The following is a 9,351-nucleotide window of genomic DNA, read 5'->3' as shown; positions in this document are numbered from 1 at the left end:
TACTAATTACACTATTCATTGATGACAATTTCCCAATCGATTTTAAAGGAAGCTTTTTCCTACTTCTCTAGTCAGTTGAACTGAACCCAAATACCTACCAAAGGAAGTAAAATAAAAAAATCTAGAAATAGAGCTGAAGATCTCTCTCTCTCTCTCTCTCTCTCTCTCTCTCTCTCTCTCTCTCTCTCTCTCTCTCTTTCTCTCTCACTCTCTCTCTCTCTCTCTCTCACACACACACACACACACACACACATGCACACACATGTGTGTATGTATGTATACTTACATACATATGCACGTATATAGTCAATATCCTTATTTCATGTGGCTTAGATAAAATATACACACATATATACATACACACATAAACATACATATGTGTGTATGTGTAGGGGGCACACACTGAGGTAATTCAGCAGTGCCATCTTCAAGATGCATGCTTTACCACATTTTGGATCAAACTGAATTATAATGAGGTTTTTCCAATACTTCTGTTAGTTTTGATCCTTTGTACAGGGCTCACAGAAAAATCTGAGTTATTTAATTAACTAGCCTCACCTACCTTTCCTGAGCATAACATGAACCCCACAAGGTCTTAGAAGATGCTGCACACAAGGTACATACAGAGACCTAACTATATAGTTAAATATAGATTAAATCCACAGAATCCCTTTACCCCTTGTGCTAGTGCAGCTCAAGTCTTGGCAAATCTCCACCTTGGATTATTCCTCCCATCTGCCTCGTCCTCTCTTGCTCATGTGTAGTTGATGGAAGTCACACAACCATACAGACTGGATTCACTACAAAGTTATTCCATCCAATGTCTGCTGGGCCCTCACTGAAGAATGACAGTCCTTTTACTCCACCAGAACTGATTCTCTATTACACACCCCACAAGGCTGTTTTGAACCTCTTCTCTTCAATCCTCCCATCCCAATCTTTCCCCGTACTATCTCACTTCATACTTTGCTGAGAAAATAAATGCCATTTGCCACAAATTACTACCTCTCCCCCTTTCTACATCTCAAAAGCCCTTGACACCATCTCCCATTGTTTTCTTATCTGCTAGTTTCTGATGAAGATGTAAGACTTCTCATTAAAGCCAGCACCCTCAATCCTGCAACTGCTCTCTCCTCTGACAGGTTGCTACCAAAACTATCCTCTCTGTATCTCTAAGTATTACATTTAGTTCACTAAAAAAACAGAATTTTTAAAACAAACTGCTAACTATGCCTCCCCATTCTTGTGAAGTTGACTTTTTGAACTCAAGAATAATACTTTACATTTATCTTTATTAAATGGCAATAGACTACAAGATCAATATGAGTCAGCAGTGTGACATTACATCCATAAAGAGCTAATTTAATTTGGAGCTGCATTAAGAGTGGCATAGCTTCCAGCAATAAGGAGATGATAGTCCCTTTGTGATTCTGGTCCAACTAAAATCTGAAGTATATGTTCAGTTCTAACTGCTGCAGTTTAAAAAGATTGCTGATAATCAAGAGGGCAGCCAGGGAAGGGCTACCAAACTGGCAGATGGCCTTGAGTCTAGGTTATATGAGAACTGATTGAAGGAACTGGAGATGTTTAACCTAGGAAAGACTCAGGGGTAGGGGAACATGATACTGTCTTCAAGGTCTGAAGGGCTGTCATGTGGAAGACTTAATAAATTTTGTTCTGTGTGGCCCTGAAGGATAGAACCATGAGCAAAAGGTGGAAGCTGCAAAGATATCTGCTGTCAAGAAAAACTTCATAACAATTAGTTGCCAAAAATAGAGCTATCTGCCTTGAGAAGTGGTGGGTTCATTATCATTTGAGGTCTTCAAGCAGAGTCTTTATGACCACTTGTCTGTAATAATGGAGATTCCTTTGGGGTGTTGATTATAGTAGATAGCTGCTAAGGTCCTTTCTAATTTTGTGATTCTCTATTTCTGAGTAGTTATGGCTAAATGGCTATTTCTGAGAAGTTATAGCTTCTCCTTGGAGAGGCATATTTGACAGTATTGGTCATATCATGCATCCAGGTGCAATCCAGTGCTCTCAGTAAGTTTTTACTTAAAAAACGACTGCCCTGAAAATTATTTCACCTTTCATACCAACAAGTTACAGAGTAGAAAGAGGCAGAGAAATTCTATGGAAAGCTCATTAAAACCTCTGAAACTAAGTCAACATATGCTTTGATTTTTGGTGACTTTAATACAAAGTTCGAATAGATAAGGATGGAGAAAAACATTGGAATATTGATTCAGTGTAAGAAAGGAGATGGCTAAAAATTTGTAGACACCTATACAATACTAAAATTTTCTTTGAGGATAAAAATGAAGGTGCCAAAAATGGCAAGTAAAAAGTTATAACACAAAAAATTAAAATTAGTTATATTTTAACAGACTGGAAACAATGTGTTCCTAATGTTGAAGCTATTACTGAATCGGTGAACTCTATATGGGGAGACCAACAACTTAATAGAGAATAGACAGAACAGGAATGGCACTAAAGCAAACAACATTCAAAAAGCAGCTATATTAGCTCAATTATACATTAGCTCAACATATACATTTTTGCTAGAAGAAAAAAAGAAAAGGTAAGGGCATTTAAGAATCAGTTCTCAAAGTCTTTGAAGATGGGGAAGATATTAACATTATAAGACTAAAAAACTTAGAAGGAAAGAAGGATAGAAAAAAAGAAGGAATATAGAAAAAGGAAGGAAGAAAGGAAGGTAGGAAGGATACAAAAAGAAAGGAAGGAAACAAGCATTTTTTAAGTATTTACTATGTTAGGCACTGTGCTAAGGGCTGGGAATACAATTACAAGCAAAAAGAAAGACAATCCCTGACTTCAAGGAGCTTACACTCTTAATAGGGGAAGACAACACATAAAATGGAGTTGAAAAGGGTGGAGAGTGAAGGAGAAGAAGGAAGAAAGTATTCGGCACAGGGGCATGGTTTGGAATTCCAGAAAGTCCATAACAAAGGATAGAAGGGTAGTGAAGGTAGGCCAGACAGAAAATGATGGAACTCAGAATGGAAAAAGGTCAAGGAGAGAGAGGAAGAGGCTGGCCCTTGTAGAGGAATATAAGAGGGGGAGCAGACTGCAGTGGTGGTAGGCTATTCTAGGACAAGGAGGCACTGAAGGAAGTTCCAAGATGAGGCAGCAGTTGAGGAAACATGGTTTTGAAGCCCGGAAAATGAGAAGATATGGTATGTAATTGAAAAAGCTACATCCTAAACTATTTAAACAAGCTTTTAATGATGAAATATGGGGTTATGGGTGAATTGGAGAATAATTTTATGGAATATTTTAATCAATATAGAGTATTGCCATAATTATGAGATCGAAAGCATCTCAAATTGCCTTAGTCAGCAAATACAACTTACAAAGAAGAGAAATATGGCAATTAAATGCAACTTTTATTTAAAATATAAATTGATCTGTATAATTTTCTGAGAAGGATAGTGGAAGAATATGAGCAGTACTGCCTCATAAACAAAGGAGAGTAGTAAAAGGAAAAATCAGTTTAAAGAAAGCTTGGCAAGAGATGCAACTAAAAAAAACTGTGCCTAGCTAGAAGGCAGATAACAAACAGAAAATAAAAGGTAGGAAATATTAAACCAAAATTTGAATCCAGGTCCTCTGATCTAGATCAAGCATCCTTGCCAATAAATAATGATATATTATCTATGAGAATGATACACAAGTAGAGTAAAATATAAGCTACATATGTATGTATAGATATAGCTTATATTTCACAACATATATAAATGTGCGTGTTTATATAGTTTTATTTTATAATATATGAAGTGTGTGTGTGTGTGTGTGTGTGTGTGTGTGTGTGTGTGTGTGTAGGCAGCCAAGCAGTGCAATGGATAGAGCTCTGGGCCTGGAGTCAGGAAGACTTCTTTTCTTCAGTTCACATATGTCCTCAGATACTTACTAGCTGTGTGACTCAGTCAGCCCTGTTTGCCTCAATTCCTAATCAGTAAAATGAACTAGAGAAGGAAATGGCAAAATGCTCCAGAAGCTTTGCCAAGAAGACCCCAAATGGGGTCACAAAGAGACAGACACAACTGAAAAATAACCTAACAACAACGTGTGTGTGTGTGTGTGTCTGTGTGTGTGTGTGTGCGTGTGTGTGTGTGTGTGTGTGTGTGTATAATTTTCAACCAGACTTGTGATTTAATCACTTCAAAGAGTTCCCAGAGGGGAAACTTACAAACTCTCAAGGCTCCATTTTTGGACAGTTCTTATTGTTTAAAAAAACAACTTTTTTTTTCTAACACTAAACCTAAATGCTTCTGGTCAACTTCCACCAGCTATTTATACAAAATCTAAACCCTCTCCCACAATGACCACCTTTCAAATACTTGAAGAAAGCTATTATGTACCCTCTGAGTCATCTCTTCTCCAGGCTAAATGTTCTCAATTCCTTCAAGTGAGCTTCTTGGACTCAAGGTCCTTCATCATCCAATTTATCAAAGTCCTTCTTAAACAGTGGTGCTCAGAACATAAACCACTCTAGATGTGGTTAAGCCAAGGTGGAGGAAAATGATATGCTTAGCTTTCCTTGCCAGCCTCAGCTCATTCTGAGCTTTAGCCCTCAGCTAGGTCATTGTCTGAACTTATCTTCTGTTACCTGCCCTGCTACCATCTCCTGCCTATATCTGTGGTGAAAACAACAGCAGATGGAGTTGATACTGGTTTTAAAAAGCTAGTTCTATGCTAGTTAACCTATGTGGCTTTGGCCAAATTACTTCCCTTCTCTTGGCTTTAGTATTTTTATCTAGAAAATGCATATGTGGGGGAGGTTGCAGAGCCAAGATGGCAGCTGGAAAGCAGGGACTTGCCTAGGGCTCTCCCCCAGGACCCTCCAAACACCCATTAAAGAAGGCTCTGAACAAATTATAGAACTGCAGAACCCACAGAACAGCAGAAGGAAGAAGGGCTCCAGCTGAGGACAGCCTGGATGGTCACTGGGTAAGGTCTATCACACAGAGCTGGAAGCAGAGCAGAGCAGAGCCCAGCATGGGCTGCACCCACACCAACCAGACTGGGAACTGGGCAGAACAGGCCATAGTGCCCTGAATCAGTGAGCTGTGGCAGTTACCAGACTTTTCAACCCACAAACACCAAAGACAACAGAGACGGTTAGTGGAGAAAAAACAGTTTGGCCACCACCCTGGGAACACCAGAGGTGGTGCAGCTACAGAACTACAACTGCAGTTGCTTCTGGCCCCAGGCCCACCTGGTGGGAGGAAATAAGTGGTAGATCAGAGCAGGAGTGCAGAGCCTGCTCAGATCTGAGTCCTGGTCATCCCATTGGCCATTCTTGGGGAAGGAGGAACGCTGGTGTGGCAGAGCTGGCTGTGTACAAATAGCTCTGAAAACAACAGTGCAGCCCCTAAAGATTGGGACAAAGTACTCTATACTCTACAAGCAGTCATACCCCAATGAAAAACTCGAGGGTCAAGGAGTTGGATGGGAACATGGCCAGGCAGTGAGAGTGGACTCAGATTCAGACTCAGACTATGGAATCTTTCTTTGGTGACAAAGAAGACCAAAACATATAGCCAGAAGAAGTCAACAAAGTCAAAGAACCTACGTCAAAAGCCTCCAAGAAAAACATGAACTGGTGTCAGGCCATGGAAGAGCTCAAAAAGGATTTGGAAAAGCAAGTTAGAGAAGTAGAGGAAAATTTGGGAAGAGAAATGAGAGCAATGCAAGAAAACCATGAAAAACAAGTCAATGACTTGCTAAAGGAGACCCAAAAAAATAATGCTGAAGAAAATAACACGTTAAAAAATAGACTAACTCAAATGGCAAAAGAGCTCCAAAAAGCAATGAGGAGAAGAATGCCTTGAAAGGCACAATTACCCAAATGGAAAAGGAGGTCCACAGGACCACTGAAGAAAATACTACCTTAAAAATTAGATTGGAGCAAGTGGAAGCTAGTGACTTTATGAGAAATCAAGAACCAAAGGAATAAAAAAATGGAAGACAACGTGAAATGTCTCATTGGGAAAACCACTGACCTGGAAAATAGATCCAGGAGAGATAATTTAAAAATTATTGGACTACCTGAAAGCCATGATCAAAAAAAAAAGAGCCTAGATATCATCTTTCAAAAAATTATCAAGGAGAACTGGCCTGATATTCTAGAGCCACAGGGCAAAATAGAAATTGAAAGAATCCACCAATCACCTCCTGAAAAAGATCCCAAAAAGAAAACTCCTTAGGAGTATTGTTGCCAATTTCCAGAGCTCCCAGGTCAAGGAGAAAATAGTGCAAGCAGCCAGAAAGAAACAATCTGAATATTGTGGAAACACAATCAGGATAATACAAGATCTAGCAGCTTCTACATTAAGGGATCAAAGGGCTTGGAATAGGATATTCTGGAGCTCAATGTAGGTAGAATTAAAACCAAGAATCACCTATCCAGCAAATCTGAGTATCATGCTTCAAGGCAAAATATGGATTTTCAATAAAATAGAGGACTTTCAAGCTTTCGCAGTGAAAAGACCAGAGCTGAATAGAAAATTTGACTTTCAAACACAAGAATCATGAGAAGCATGAAAAGGTAAACAAGAAAGAGAAATCATAAGGGACTTACTAAAGTTGAACTGTTTTGCTTACATTCCTACATGGAAAGATGATGTGTATAATTCATGAGACCTCAGTATTAGGGGAGCTGAAGGGAATATATATGTATGTATGTGTGTATATATATATATATATATATATATATATATATATATAAAATATACATATATATGTATATATAGGCAAAGGGCACAGGGTGAGTTGAATATGAAGGGATGATATCTAAGAAAATAAAATCAAACTAAGGGATGAGAGAGGAATATATTGAGAGAGGGAGAAAAGGAGAGATAGAATGGGGTAAATTATCTCACATAAAGGTGGCAAAAAACCAGTTCTGTTGGGAGGGAAGAGGGGGCAGGTGAGTGGGAATGAGTGAATCTTGCTCTTTTCGGATTTGACCTGAGGAGGGAATAACATACACACTCAATTGGGTATCTTTCCCCACAGGAAAGAACGAGGAAGGAGATAAAAAGCAGGGACAATAGAAGGGAGGGCAGATGGGGGAGGAGGTAATCAAAAGCAAACACTTTTGAAAAGGGACACAGCCATGGGAGAAAATTGAATAAAGGGGTATAGGATAGGAAGGAGCAAAATATAGTTAGTCTTTCACAACATGAGTATTGTGGAAGGGTTTTGCATAATGATACACGTGTGGCCTATGTTGAATTGCTTGCCTTCTTAGGGAGGATGGGTGGGGAGGGAAGAGGGGAGAGAATTTGGAACTCAAATTTTTAAAAGCAGATGTTAAAAAGGGTTTTGCATACAACTAGGAAATAAGATATACAGGCAATGGGGCATAGAAATCTATCTTGCCCTACAAGAAAGTAAGGGAAAAGGGGATGGGGGGGAGTGGGGTCACAGAAGGGAGGGCTGACTGGGGAATGGGGTAACCAGAATATATGCCATCTTGGAGTGGGGGGGAGGGTAGAAATGGGGAGAAAATTTGTAATTCAAGATCTTGTAAAAATCAATGCTGAAAATTAAAAATATTAATGAATTATCAGGAAAAAAAATGCATAGGTGACCTCTGCATTCCTTTCCCTATTCCTTATGAGTAGAGGAAAGAAGATTATGTCCAGATTTACATACATTACAAGGAAAGAACCAAATCCAGGGTGGGTTCGAGTTCCTAAGTTGTGGCATAGATAAAATTTCAAAGGAGAAGTCCCCAACCTATAGAGTACAAGAAATTATAAGCCATTGGGAGCTGGAGAGGTTCTGATGGGCAGTAGTACCCCTTTGCCATGCAGGCAGCTACAATGCAAAAGATTCTTTGTTTCATACATAATAGAGGCTTTGCACTGGTAAAGTTGAATTTAACAATCTTGCAGACCTATAAAACCATACAATGCAGGAGATACAGTGCCTCCTCAGACCTAGCAGAGAGTCTTTTATAATGCAGAGGTTATGTTAGTCAGCATTGTGAGTTTATCTAAATCATCATTAGGGTAAAGGAAGAACATGGGGAGGTTAGTACTAACCAGGACCAAAGATTATCAATATGTATCATTGCTCTGTAATGAACAACTATATCATTATAAGCTAAATAAACCTATTCTTTTAAATCTCTCATTTGTTCTGGGTTCATCATTTGCACTGTCTCAATATTTGGGTTTAATTTGGCCTCCTAGTAGAATTGCCTTGGCCACGTGTGTGCTCTCCATGTGTGTCTCACTATCATTATGCTTTATTTTTGTGCCTACTCTTCCTATGAATATTGCATATATTTGTGAGAGGATGTGTTCCAGGTTTATGGGGAAATGTTTTGTAGCAACTTTTCTTACTATTCCATCTGAGTAAATATCTTTTCTAAAAAAAGAATTTCTCTGCTGGAATCACAGTAAAATAAAAGCATGCTAGTTGGGGTTCAGAAGCTACGTTATTAGCAGTATAGTTCAATTTAAAATTATCCAAGAACCTGTGAAAGTAGCAACTGACCTCAAAAGACTCAACCTACCAAACTGTATTGAGTTGAGCAATAATCCAGAAGGAATATTACACTAATGCCTCACCTTCCACCATGAAGCCTTGTATCTCCCAGCTAAATATTCTCAGCACATCCAAATAATCTCCATATGAATATGAACTCAAGGACTTTTACCATCCTGGGTGCCTTTCTCTGGCAGCTCACTAGATTACCAGTGTTTTTCCTAAATCTAGTATCCAGAACTGAGTACAATAGTACTGAAGTAGTCTTACCAGTGCAGAATACCAAAATCTCACCTTCTTATACATGGAATCTATGCTTCTCTTGATGTAGCCTGAGATCTCATGAGCTTTTATGGTTTTGTATCATACTCTTGACTCCTACTGAACTTACGTCCTTTTCCTCCTCTCCTCTTTACTTTTCCTTCCCTCTGACCTCTAAAGAAGAAGTTCCTTCCTCATTATCAAACTAAGCCTTCCTGTGCTTGCTTCGGCAGCACATATACTAAAATTGGAACGATACAGAGAAGATTAGCATGGCCCTTGCACAAGGATGACACGCAAATTCGTGAAGTCTTCCATATTTTTATATGTATGTGTATATATCTATAGAGAGAGGGCACAGGGTGAGTTGAATATGAAGGGATGATATCTAAGAAAATAAAATCAAATTAAGGGATGAGAGAGGAATATATTGAGAGAGGGAGAAAGGGAGAGATAGAATGGGGTAAATTATCTCACATAAAGGTGGCAAGAAAAAGCAGTTCTGTAGGAAGAGAAGAGAAGGCAGGTGAGGGGGAATGAGTGAATCTTGCTCTCATCAGATTTGAC

General features: G+C 39.0%; 1 non-coding gene across 1 annotated transcript; it reads left to right on the top strand.

The window, feature by feature from the left end:
* The first annotated feature begins 9,001 nt into the window (after nucleotides 1–9,001).
* Nucleotides 9,002–9,108, top strand: LOC118840619. Its single transcript, XR_005009789.1, has one exon. It is a non-coding gene; the product is annotated as a U6 spliceosomal RNA (small nuclear RNA).
* Nucleotides 9,109–9,351: the final 243 nt, after the last annotated feature.

The sequence above is a fragment of the Trichosurus vulpecula genome, chromosome 2 (assembly GCF_011100635.1).
Source record: "Trichosurus vulpecula isolate mTriVul1 chromosome 2, mTriVul1.pri, whole genome shotgun sequence".
Classification (NCBI taxonomy): domain Eukaryota; kingdom Metazoa; phylum Chordata; class Mammalia; order Diprotodontia; family Phalangeridae; genus Trichosurus; species Trichosurus vulpecula.
The sequence above is the reverse complement of the archived record's forward strand: the minus strand, read 5'-3'. Positions and strand labels throughout refer to the sequence as shown.